The 14116-nt window shown below is 37.9% G+C and overlaps 1 protein-coding gene across 10 annotated transcripts in view; it reads right to left on the reverse strand.

Annotated features, from left to right (window-relative positions):
- The window catches only part of INPP4B (inositol polyphosphate-4-phosphatase type II B), a 342362-nt gene that overhangs the window by 290371 nt on the left and 37875 nt on the right, over positions 1-14116 (reverse strand). For 5 of the 10 annotated variants that reach the window (XM_065687745.1, XM_065687769.1, XM_065687736.1 and 2 more), the window contains exon 1: positions 8127-8294. The exons of 3 other annotated variants lie outside the window; for them this stretch is intronic. The gene's annotated coding sequence lies outside the window, so the exon portion shown is untranslated. Of the gene's footprint in view, positions 1-3255; positions 3320-8126; positions 8295-14116 lie in introns of those variants that run through there. 2 more of the 10 variants (XM_065687761.1, XM_065687722.1) reach the window with 1 other exon arrangement.

A 14116-nucleotide genomic window follows, 5' to 3' on the forward strand; every position in this document is an offset into this window, starting at 1 on the left:
AAATGACACCCTATTCTTTTCAGCTACAAGGGACCATGGGCAAATATTCTTTTTAACAACCGTAGTTTGAAGAAGCTGGAACTGACAAATAGCCCAGCTACATAAAAACCACCAAAGTCACACGTTTTTCAGATTAAACACCACATGCAACAATAAAAATTTGACAGCAGTAAAGAAAATAAGGGTGCCACAGTTACAAACAAAATACAAAATTCAGGAGTTGGTTTCATAAGATACTCACACTCCTTCAGTAGAGAATTATTTGGGTAAAGAGCCTACAACTTCTGTGTTAAGATACAATTATTACAAAACAGGTATGCCTGAATTAAGTGCATGGGTTTGCATTAGACATGAAACTTAACTATGATTTTTACCAGAGGCAGCTGAGGTCTTAGTGTTCCTGTGATAAAAAATGAAGGTGCACAGTAGCAAAAGGCAAGCTCCTTGGCAAGAAACTGAGCTTGCTTCAGTGCATGGTTGTTAACAGCCTCTTTTCCATCCCTAGTAAAATCACACCTGATTGCCCAGCCTGGAAAAGCTGCCTAACTAACGGAAGGATTTTCACCTACATTTTAATCAGATTTACACACTTTGAAGGATTCTCAGGTTCTAAAAGACCCTCTGAGCAAGAATAAACAGGGAAAACAGCCTGGAACAGAGAAACAGAACTTAGAAAAGGACCAACAAACCCAGTGCACAAAAAACAACAACAACAACAACAAAAAAAACAACAACAAAACCAACCCTAAAAAGGCTAAAAAAAGAAAGAACATCCCTCTGGGGTTCAGCTTGCAAAGCTCTGCTTTTGTGGTTATAAACAGGCTGTTCCTTGGTCACACTTGCATTATTTGCTTTCCTGCCATCTTGTCACAGAGGCAAAGCAGAATACCTAGAGCTTGGCCAGAGCTCTGAGTAAGCTCCTCTCAGCAATCTGGGTACTAGTGAGCTTTTGACACGTTTGCAGCAGGCAGTTATGCAGCAGTAAAGTCTCACAGCCTATGGAGAAGGGCTTCACACAGTAAGCAGAGTCTGAGGAAGATGCCTTCCATGTGAAAATCCCAGACAGCACTGGAGCAATTACCATGTGTACTAGTTTCACACAGCCAGAACATCACAGGTACTGGAGAAAAATACACCCATACAAACAGAGTGACTACGTAACGGTACAATTAATTCAGCGCAAAAATAAATTTTAATACCACCCTAATGAACTACCTTCCTCCTCCTCCTTACTGCAACAGTCCTTTACAGCTCCATTTCAGCACTGCAGACTTGCAGTTATTTTGATCTTAACTCCATTTGCATACATTACGAGATATGAATCTCTTACGATTTACGTATTTCAGAATGCTCTCTTTTGCATGAAATAATCAGGAATATGAGATAACTTACGACACGTTTCTCTAGAATGTGAGGCAAAAGCATTTTCCTTAGAAAGGCAGTTCAAGGACATGCTTCTCAAAGTCTACTTGAAGACTGCAGACTTTGTGGAAAGAGCCACCGGAGAGTAACAACTGGACTAGGATACCACGAAAAGAAGGAACGTTTGGGGACAAAGAAAGAAAGGACCAAATATATGCTAATGCATTTTAAAGGTGATAAGAGAAGTATCAGGGTTGATTTTTTGAGCTGAAATAATGAGCATGTCTAGCCTGGGAAAAGTAGAGCTGGCAGGAACAGGAAGAAGGATATGTGAAGGACTGCAAAAAGAGCACCCTGTGCAGAAGCTACTGGCTGATCTAGAAGAGTACCAGAGAGGTAAAGAAGGGAACACGTTCAAATCTCAGGGTCCAGGACTGCAAGGAGTCAGTTTTATGATCCTACCACAGCTTCTTCCAGCTCTTGAACAAACCCAGGAAAGGTGGCTGCTCTGTGAACCAACAGCTCTTCTTGCAGCTGGTGGCGAGGAATATGTTCTGCAATTGATGCGTAACAGCCTTGAGACTGTTATTTCAAGTAGAATATCAATGGCTTTGGGATTTTTTTCCTCTTGTTTTTGAATTTTCAGACATTAGTCTGAAGCAAGTTCACCTTGCTTCAAGGCAGAAAAGCAACTTGTGCGGGAGTTAGACAAAGAGGTTTAAGAAACTTCAATTCTGCTGGTAAATAGCTGTTTGCCTTATCCTGAGAACATCTTAAAAATTGCAGACTGCAAGTACACACACACGTGCACGCACACAAACAGTATTTTACAAAAGCGTTCCGCTCAATTTACCAGCGTAGGCTGTTGTGGTCCCAGCATACACACCAATTCACCTTACAAGGAAGGCAAAAAAAAACATATCCATAAATGACTTGAAAACTGATTTCTTCCTTAATTTCCTCAAGGCATTCAGACAATTAGGAGTATGTTAGTTGGAGGACAAGCACAGTGCCAAGATTCTCAGATTCCTTCTCAGCCTTCACTGTCTCCTTCCTTTCCCAGCAAACAGATTTTTAAAATAAAATTGAAAAAGAAAACAGGAAGACTGAAATTTTGCATTTTGTTTGGAATGACACTAAATTGGCATTTTCTTTGTACATTCTAGATAAGTATGACCAAAGTTTTAACTTCTGCCCATCATTTTTCTTTGGTTTTAAAATGTTATTCCTCCCCAGTCCAAGCAGTAACACTGACCCACAAGACTCCTTTATTAAGCCATTTACTGTTTATTTTCTTCCCCCCAAAAAACCCACTTTGCTAAATATAATTAGTCTATGGATACAAATTAGCTTTACCAAAACACAAAGATTCAACTTTTATTCTGCTCCAGCAAAATAGTATAACATTAACCAAAAATTTCTGCTTAGAGAGATGCATAAGCAACTCCCTTGCCATTAGCACATGTCAAGACCAGTCACATCAGACTCTTTCTGCAGGTGAATGGAAGAGGTGTGAAAGTTAGAGGGGTAGCAGGTGAAGGAAGGGTATTGTTATTATTGCCTGGGTTTTTTTGGGGCTGCTGTTTTTGAAATGTGCAAGAATGAAAGACTGTTCCTATGATTACTTTTCAAGCACAAAAAACTACCAAGGGTCAGAAACTTGTCAGTTATAACATCATCTGTTTTAAAGGCCTGAGGTCCTATAAAACATTTCTCTTGACATGGAAATGAAAGGCTTAGGGCAACTCTTTTCGTAAGTGTCACAGTGGCATTTCAATTTAATTGGATTTAATCCTCAGAAGAAAGTGTAACAAAAAGTTACTCCTTGTAAAGCTTGTATAGATAATATAAAGAGACAAACTGATTACAATCAGTCACCTAGTGGTTACCTACTTTCAGATACCAGTCGGGCAGTAGAACCCAAAGAGCACCCACTGGACACACAGGATTAGTCCAGCTGCATTAAAAAACAAACAGAAAGAGACCTTTGAGTTATCTACTATTACATACATCCTCAGATTTAAATCCTTTTCATAATATATATTATTGAGCTCAAACCTAGAAGCAGCTAGATAGCTTTGTCTCAATATCCCCAAAGGAATGTTGTTCCACCACCCAACTGGTTTAACGGCAAGAACCTTCAGTAATTTTCAGCCTACATGTCTTAATGTCCAAATTATCCACATTATTATGCCAACAGTGACCTTCAAGTTACAGTTATATTCTCTTCTTTCCCTTACTGGAAGTGTCAAAGCCAACCAAGCTTCAGGTTTGTTTCTTTTTAATCATTCCCCTGTAGGGAATGCTTTCCAGTCCTCATAATTCTCCCCTGAACCCATTTCTGAAGAAAATATATGGGACGGAAAACATAAATATTCAAGATACACAAAGCCTGAGTTAAAACTATAGTATTCTAAACCAGCCCCACCTGTTCTAGGCCCCATGACTTATTTTCAAATTTAAAAATTGTTTGAGGTCTCAACAACAATATCTTGGCCCTACCTACCATCATCAGAGACACTTGTTCTCCAGTTGGTATGCATGAAGGTATTCTCTTCACAGTGTGTCTAGTAATTTTAATTTTTACTCCACCACAATTACCTGTTTCCAGATCCAGCACTGCATCTAATACAAGAACCTACCAATGCCACAGCAGTCTCATTACCACCTTTCACTAAGCTGGCATCGGGTTCTCTTTCACTTACATTATCTCTAAATTATTAGAGCAAAATATCATGTATTAGAATGCTTTTCAATAACCTCTGTTTCTAGCTTTCTTGAAAACATTGCATCCTTCAATATCCATGTTCTGTCGTGACTCCTATGCTACTATCTTATGGTTGTCATATCCAACTTAACATGCTGCAGCTCCAATTTTTTTAAACCCCCAGTTCCTGGTAATTGCACAGAAGTGTTTCAGCTTTATCCTTCACCTAAGAAAATCTTAGCTTCATTCAAAGCTGGCACAGCCATAACCACTAGCTATTCTCAGAAATATTTATTACACTTAAGTTCAATTATCCACTGTTTTGTACAGTTACATCACTTTTTCTGTTCTGCTACCCTGGGTTTCCTACCTCTTTTCATGTACACTTTAAAGGGAAAAAAATAAAAAATAATGCCGATTATCACATTTCTCAGTTTGAAGTTCTTCAGCAACAGCACAAATTCTCAATGTCAGCAAGCTGTCTCTCTGCGAATTATAGTTTCAGTTCATCTTTTAAGACTCTTCTTCCAGTAGGCACATTTTTAATGGTTAAAATTTCCAGATCCTTTCTGTACAACCAGGTCTTCCTTCCACCCTGCCCTAAAGTAAATTAAGTTATTAGCTTCACTGCCATAGGTTACCTGGAGCTTCTAGTGACTCATTTTCTAACCATTAATAAGGAGGTGGGGGGAAAGGCAATCTCACAGGAAAATACAGGGCAGGTTTATTTCTAAATATTCTCGCTTTCTAAAAGCTACTAAGCATACTCCTTTAGTATTAAAAATCCCAGTACCCTCCTAGAAACTGAAGTTAGAAAACATTCAAACTGAAATGGGCTTATGAATGTCTTTTCATACACAAAAAATGTATGAAACACCTTAGTTCTATATTCACAGCAAAACTTGGAACTGCAATGGTACTAACATAATAAGAAAGCTCCAAGTCTCAAACAGTGGCTTGTCACTTTTCTTAAGCAACAACAGAGAAAACCATGACAGTGTGTGAAAGCAGCAGCCATAAATCTGTCCCTCCACACTCTCCACATGTAAAATGAAGTCAGAAGCAATTCAGACAAAGAAACAATAGAAAACACTATCTCTGACACTAGGAGATTTTGATAGAAAAACAAGCTCCACTTACTAAAAGAGAATGTAAAATTTAAAAATGTGCAGAATACAAGCAGAAAAGACAAAAAGGTGCAGTTTCTCTCAGCATAGAGCAGGAAAAGCTTAGATAACAATTCTATTCTAGATCCTTAAGACAGGTTTCTAACTAGTCCATTTAAAACACTTTGAGATTATATTATTTACAAGATGTTTTGCTTAAGCTCATAAAGTTATGATGGAACACTAATTTTATTGGGCCTATTTATTAAATGATAGTACTTTCTCTTATGAAAAGCCCCACAAACCTTTTTAGCATGTATTTTCTGAAGATACTTGGTCTCTGTGTCTTTATTAGGAAGAACAGGTGTTATTCACACATACTTGAAGTAAATACGAATTTTTTTCCTCATTTTGCATGCCCTTCTCAATCTCCATAACATGGTTGCTAATAACAGTATATTGCTTTTAAAGAAAAACTGCACTTGGAATCACCGTGAAAGAACAGACAGAGCAGTAGCTGGTATCATTTTCTTCTTTCTACTACTGTGTGATTTATGGAGGAGGGCAAGTAAACAACAGGTTGCACATAATCATAACAGTACAAGTTTGGTTTTCCAACCACTGGTTTCCCATACAGAGGAGATGCAAACAGTAACACTAGCAAAACACTACATGAATTCAATAACAAAAGTATTTTGGTACTCAATCCAAAGTTTATGGACATTTGAGTTAAGTCCCATATTCCTGTAGGAAAGCTAATTATATGCAGATACCTTTACCAAAAAGCTTTGAGCTAAGTTATTTAAAATACAGAGCCTGCTCTTGGGCTCCAGACTATATCACAGCAGCTTAAATCCCTAAAACGAAGTTACAATTGCGTCTTTTGAAGTACTAAAGATGACAATGACCATTATCTCCATTGACCATTATTATTCATCTATTCCTAGAACAGAATCTCACCCATTTTACAGAAAGGAAAAAGGAAAGCCAGTCCTTTTCAAAAATTTTAAATGCAACTTCACACAGCAATACAGAAATGCAGTAACTGTCTGAACACACTTGCACAAACACAAGAGGGAACACAGCTTCTACCACATCTGCTGAAACGGCACCACATAAATTCTCCCAGGGCATTCACAGCCATCAACTCACTCCTTCAAGCAAGTCTGGCCCTACTGCAAGCATTAACCTAACTCTATTTCTTGTTTACTCAGCCTCACTTTACTAGCAGGTATTTAATTTCAGGAACAATATAAGTCACAGGTATTTCACCTGGACAAACTCTGAATAACTTGCCTAGAGTATATAATCAGACAAGTCTAGTAAAACAAGAAAAGCTGCTTTGATGCATACTAGACTTTTAAAACTAAAATACTCATTCTACTGTAACTAATTTACATTTGGTTTCCAAAATATTTTTCCAGCAACTGGCTGTATTTGTAATACACAGATGAGCCAACTTATGGTCTGTCTTTGACCAATGACTATCTCTTCTTTATTATCAATTCCTAATCTAGTTTCAATTTTAGGATTCCTTTGAAGGCAATCTTGTCAACCTGTATTTCACAAAAAACATAAAAAGATGGAAGTTTCTCCCAAATATTATGCTCAGTCTGCTACCGGTTCTTTATCCAGAACTGTTATGTACTCAGATGCAATACACTGATGCAGATACAAGACAGTTAAATGACAGCCAGTAAATAAACTGCACGCATGAATTGATGGGATACAGAAAAAAAATTATTTACTGAAAAACCTAAAGTAGGATTTATCACATAAAGGATTAGCAGGATATATTAGCACACATTATACCTAAATTAATCCATCTGGGATTAAGAGACCAACTCACTGACAGGACTTCTGGGTAGTATTAGATAAATGACTCAAAAATCATTCTGGATTTACCCTGGGATTAGACAGCAGGTAAATCTCAGTATGACTTATTGCATCTGTATTTTTGTGTCCAGACACAATAAGAACCAACTTGTACCAATGTACAACCACTTATTGTGAATTTTATGAACTTTAAAACACAGTGAACAACCTATTCAACTGCAAACAGCCCCTGTGTCCAAAGAAGAAAGTCTGGAGTCTAGATGTGTATCCTTAAACAAAAGCTAAAGAGGATTACTGGTAAAACCTTTAGCCTATACAGAATAAGAGAATGGTATGTCCTCAGAGGACAGAAAATACTAAGGAACCAAGTTCTGCTACTAAAGAAGAGAAGAAAAACACAAGTGAGTCCCAAAATAAAAGGATAAAGAAAGGTATTAATTTGGTGTTCTCACAGGGACACAAACCAAAGAGCTCCTAGAAAAAATAAAAACAAGCATAGCATAGGGTTATTTACAAACAGTACAAATGCATACTTTCTAACTTACAAGACTCATCAGTAAGTAAGGCATAGAGAGTTCAGTATTTCCTTCACAGCAGATCTCTGCAGGTGCAGACAGGACCAAAATCTGCATATTGTGGGATTTACTGTTGCTAGGCTTTATTTTGTGTAGAATAACAGGGACCAGAGGAAGCATGGGGAGCCAAGGGGGTAGCACAAACCCAGCAGACACTGTGTGACCAGAAATATATCTAACATGATGCTGCAATGGACACCCACAGTTATTTTCAAAGGATTTGTATTGATGAAGAATTAACACTATTAACAATCTTTTTAGAGCTAGCTTCAATTTAATCAGCAGATTTTTCATGCAATTGGAGACCACACTGATGCAGACAGCACATATTTGCCACAGCTGTCTTTGGGCTGCTATATAATAGAAAGCCTATATTCCAATGCTGATTAATTCAACAGCTTTTAGGTAACTCTCAAAGCTCTCTCTTCATGAGCCAGGACCAGACTGAACATAGAAACAAGAAAAAACACTGTTGTGACTCGATAGATAATAATCAATAATTACTTTTTAAGTAAAAACTATTACACACAACTGTCTTACCTGAACTTAGTGTGTCAAGACACTGGCTTCAAGAAACTAGCATTGATTGCTTTTGCCTTTCCCCCTCCTCCTTGCAACTTTTTATCTTCTACAAAGCCTACTCTCTCCCACTCATACTCTGTTAACTTTAGCTGTAACAGCATTAAATTGTAGTGCTCCTCTTTGCCACTCCTCCCTACTTGCAGAAGACACCACCCCCACAGCAAAGAGGACAAAAATAAAGATATGCTGATCCTCAGCATCTGCTCTTCAAAACAAATGAGCACTGCTATCAACACAAACTAGCTCACCTGGCTGAGACCAGTGACAGTTGAAGAGCCAAAACATCATTTGCTTCTGCTGTCCAGTACTACTTCCCCAGCCCCTTCATCAAAATACAGCAGAGCTCATCATCTGCCTTCTACTCTTATATCCCATTCCCCTGTACTAAGCTAGGATCCAGGGATCTCAGGATGTTCAGTAATAAAACTTTGGTTTAATGCCTGAACTTCCTTTTAAACATGGATGAATCATAACCCTTGAAAGTTATAGTTTTCCAAATTTGCAAGACCACTCCTGACGTCATAGCATATCTGATAACCACCATTAAGTAAATCAAAAACAATCAAGCAGATAAATGCAAATGAACTATTTCCTAAGATCTGAAAGGACTCAGTGCTGTATCTAGAGGATGGCACAGTTTTATTTCTTGGCCTAAAATTTAAGAAAAGAATTCAGAAACAAGCAAACAAAAATTCAGATACCTCTCTGCCCACCTGGAGTACTGATTATCTAAGGCCAGCTGCTACACTATCTACATTGTTTTCTCCTGCCAATCTTCTCCACCCATGTTCCCTTTAAGAGAACACATAATCTGCCCCACTGAGTCTGATTATAGACTAGACATAGCTAACTATAGACTGGTGTAATTTAATTCTGTTTGCAATAAAATCATTCCTCAGCAGAGGTCTTTAGAAGGTGGCTCTATGCTACTCAAAACCTTGGTAGACAAAGCAGGCCCTGAAAGATCACAGGTAGATGCATGTTAGTGCTGTGATCCTGCAAATGCTTTGGCTTTTCAGTGACTGGTCACTTAATCAATGACTGTACAACTTCAATCCACTTCTGTTTCTCTTGTACCATAGTTCTCTACCATACACATTTTGGTTAACTTGGAAAAGAAAGAAAAAACCCTCAATCCTCACTCAGTCTTGGCATTCAATCAGCCAACGCATGGTATATTTGTGGAGCAAATTTTTCAGACATATTAAAAAGGTCGATGACACTCTTCACGAGCTGTGAAACAGTGACCTCTGCTTACTCACAAGACTGTCATTTCACAGGCACAAGATTCTGGTTCTGCACATTGAACCTTGGAAGAATCACCGAGTTCTTGGACAGAGATTATAGGTCTGACAGGTTGATTTATTCATTTTCTTGAAGAGTTTCAAAGACATTATATGTGTCTGAATGCTCGTGCCTTCCAGAGGAAAAGTAATTTTCTATTTCCAGGATGAAAGTGGCACTATAAGTGGTATGTTCTCTCACTTTGATGAAGAAATTCATTTCTGTACAGACTGCCCTGACTGGAAGGATAAGAAGAATGGAATAGCTAACTAAGTAATGCTTCTGGTCAGGAGACATGCAGAACCAGCAATTTATTTTTCTGCTCCTTACATTCTACCACTCCTACCAACACAAATCAAGCTGAGCTGAATGGGTAACGGAGCAGAAAGCAACAACTGATCAACCTGCCGAAATCTTCAGAAAAAAAAAAAAAAAAGAGCTTACATCTAAGTCTTACGATAGAGAACACAAAAAACCCCACGCCTGTGGAGAATCAGTCAAGTATTATTAAAAGATTCCAGCTAAAGAAAAAGTGGAAGTTTAGCTTTGAGAACATTTTCTAGTTAAATTCACATTCTCAACAGAATATTATGCTGAGGTGAGCTATGATTTCACTCACATTTGAAAAAATAATTAAAACTAAGATTGTGAATTAAATATTCTTCCACCGCTGCAGCAACATCTGGGGAGTGTATTGACTCCACAGTAAGTAAGGAGATCAAAAATACATACACAGAATGAAAGTAGTCCAAGATCGTTCATGGACTCATCACGGTACCAAGGCATAAAGGACTTCCGGCTACCTATAGCTCACATAAAAAGGTAAAAAAATGATACCTTCATAGTGCTACAGCACTCTCTGACAGTGGGATGAACATACGCATACAGCTGGTATTAAGAATCTAAGCGACGAAGACCTGCCTTTCATTAAGGTCATTAATTATGGCATCCTGGTCAAAGTCTGACTAACTCTAAGAAACATACCTAGAATTTCCTATTCAGTTGCAAAGAGACACTGTTTTTCCCTTTGTCTTTAACAGTGGCTATTTCATTCTGTTAAATGCCTGCTGCATTTCACCCCTACATGGTAAAGATAAATAGACAAATAAAAATCCAGCAAAAGAAAGCCTGGCACCTACCAATGTATATATATTTCAAGTATCTGGTTGCACAGAGTCTGAAACCATTTCAAAAAGGAGAGGAAAGAAGGGGAGTAGTATCTAAATTACGTATTTCACTTCTCTACTCTGGGCTAATCCTTAAAAGAAGCCATAATGTGGCTGGTAGTAAACTAAACCCTCATCTCCTCAGTCACAAAATGGTCTTAAATCCCCCTTCACCCCAGGGAGAGAGGTGCTGGAAGCCAATCTGAGCATGAGAAAAGCAATTTACCCAAAGCACCTTATGCTTGGACTAATCTGAACAGCAGAGATACTGTAAGGCATCAGCTCAAAACTGACATAAATTAGAACAATCCCAACCAATCCTGAAGAGAGAAAAGTAACAGATTAATCTTCTGCTGTCCCAAAATCCAGCACTGTACTTCAAATCTTGCACCCTGGAGATGATTGTCAGTGCGGGAGCATCTATCTAGTTAACAGAAAAGGAGCCCCGAAGACAAAACATATCTCAGGTTTATCAGTAGCACTGCTCTGCCTCCAGCAGTACTGCACTGACTTGTCACAGAAGACAGCAGTGTCACCGGCTGCCATGTATCAGAGGTGAAGGACATTCAACACATCTTAAGATACATCAGCAGCATTTATGACATCTATTTACTCTAAACCAGAGCATTTAAAACACAAAAGTAGAGAAAGGGTAGTTTAGCTCCTAATACCTATTTTGCAGTAACCATACCTTACTACAGCTCTTTGCCATACCCAGCAAGAGCCAAAGGTGTCTCCTTTAGGTCTGATACTGTCTGGCAGTTTGCTGATTTTCTTAGTTGGCAGGCATCATTCAAGACATTTTACTGAATGCTTTGTTCATCTATTTTGTTTGAATTTATAGGTCTTCAGGTTAAGTGAAAGGCTAAGTACAGATTCAAGTATGCAGTCCATGTATATTTAAATGCATGTCAAAATTTTGAAATGCTATCACACCAAAATGCTTCCATCAAATCCCTTATTCATAAGAAAGGAAATAAAAGGAGGCCTAGCTTGAGGTCAAATTTTACAGTCATTAAATGAGCACAGCTCCCACTGCCAGCTGCTTTCTCTCCCATTTTATTTAATTTACACGGATGCAGATGAAACAATCAATAGATTTGACTGGTAATTTGCATATTACAACTGAAGGAAGAAAACCACAGTAAGAAATGGTTAAAAAAATACAATAGTAAGTTTAGAGCCTTAGTGTATTGGCCCAGAAAAGTATAATTTGCCTCTTTTCATGTCATCAGGGGACTCAACTGTGTGGTACTAGCTCTGCCCCGTCCCTTTCTTGGATCTGCTAAATTATGCTGCAAGGAATGAAGAATACCAGTTCACCAGCAGCTACTGATAGACACACACAGATTCCAGCTCAGCACTGCACTTGGTATTAATTTATTTTTTATTGTTATTTTTGTTACCATATTAGGTATTTCAGTTGCTGCATTCAGGTCATCCGGTACAATAAATACATTGCTGTCCTGTATCAACCAATGACAAGAATACTCCTATCACTTTTTCATTTCGTAAGGGGGAACTCAATACTACCTGGCAATGATTTGCATGCTCTTCTGTCTGTCTTTTCCTGTCAGTGGTAAGAAGTGACAAAAAAAGAGAAACTTACAAAGAAGAACGTGTTATGACCTTCTCACAGCACTGGGCTACTATACCCAGACTAGGTAGATCCAGTACAATCCACCTTCCCGTCCAGTCCACCTGGAGTGGGAGGAAACACAGCAACCAACCTTCATTTAAGAAGATACCGACTTTAGCAAAAAAAGTACTAGTGACTACCACTAGATTATCTCTCATTTAATGTCTATCTATAACATACATCTCCAAGTCTTCTTATACTCTCTGGTGACCAAATTTTAATCTGTCCACAGAATAAAGCTTTTTCTCCAACTAAATTTTACTACTATCCAAGTAGCTTGCAACCAGTCATTCTGCTCCAGTAGGATAAGAAATCAGTCTCATTTTTACAGATTAAGATTGCTTAATTAAGATTACTTATTTCTGTGATAGGTTAGAAAATTACAATCACTCCCCATTCTCTTCAAATAGGTAAGGGTGACCAGATTTATTTTTCTTTTAATTAGCATTTTGATTATGGCTTGCACAAGGTTTTTGATAGGCACGAGGCAATTTATTTGTACGCTATCCAAAATAAATAGCATTTGATTGGTAAAATGTATTAGATTTTTAAAACCTTTAATTTTATATTTGAATGTTATACCTATAGAGGCACAGGAATGTAGTTTGAAAACAAAGGACTATGTTCCACATACAAGTGAAAGGGTTTTTGTTTGGGCTTTTCCAAAGAAAAAGAAAAAGGCAACAGCTATCTGTCATGCCCTGAAGTAAGCTGCACTTAAGTTTTATAAGGAAAAACAGGCAGAAACTAGCAAAAATACAAAAATGTCATCTTTTCCCTTGTTCTCCCAGTATTTCTGTCATTTCTCATTTTTCTGGTCTAAGAGTTTCGCTAACTGCCCAAAGGTTTGTTCAATCAACTTCTTTGCAGCTGCACTGCTATCACCACCAAAACCAGGAGACAAGACATATAATGAGACAATTTAGTTACTTTTCCATTTGATTTCCTTAGTCTAAAACCACACACCAACCTTTCAGCTTCTTTTCCTCATCACTGAATTAATGGAATTTGTCACGAAAACAGCCTCAAAAACTGAGGAAGAAAACAATGAAGACAGCATAACAAAGAAAAGTACCATCACTTCACCTCCAGCTTTCCAGGCTATCAGTGCTCATCCTTTTCACTCTTACTAAAATATTCTTATCCTGATCCTTCATATTACCTCTTACTTCAATTATCCCTGGCTCTCATTACATGAACCACGTAGTCTTTCTTCCCACAAAGCTAGATTTCCATCACTTCCAACATAAACTTTCTCTAGAAAAATGCTCTTTTCCCAAATCTTTTTCAGATAAACGTGGTTATTTTTTTCCATATACAGGCAGAAATTCTCTACAAGGATGTAACTTAAACGGTTTCATGTATTTCACTAAAGAAAGATATTTTTCATCCAGAAACTCTATACTTTTGTGTTGACAATAATTTTATCTCCTACATTCAGTGTGAAGAATAACATTACATTTTAGACTAACGCAGAAAACTATCAATTATAAAGACACAAATGAGAAGAAATGTTGAACAATAGTTTCAGTATATGGCAATACATTGTTCTAACCAGATAATTAAATAATTCTTACTTATATTGCATTACAACTAAGCCAAAGAACAGGAAACTGGGCTAGTGAGCAGCCAAAAGCACAAACAAAAGTGCCCCTGTACCTCGGGGGGGGGGGGGGGGGGGGGGGGAAAGGTGGAGGCACAAGGAAACCAGAAAAAATCTTACAAAAAAAAATCTTCAGAAAAGATATTCAAAACAAAACCCACAGCAAGACTTTAATAAACCCACCAATGTGTTCTGGTTTTAATAAGGATGCAGTTTCAAAACCGAAGACTTTAACTGAGGTTAATTTCTTGGTCTG

This window comes from Lathamus discolor, chromosome 1 (genome assembly GCF_037157495.1).
Source record: "Lathamus discolor isolate bLatDis1 chromosome 1, bLatDis1.hap1, whole genome shotgun sequence".
Classification (NCBI taxonomy): domain Eukaryota; kingdom Metazoa; phylum Chordata; class Aves; order Psittaciformes; family Psittacidae; genus Lathamus; species Lathamus discolor.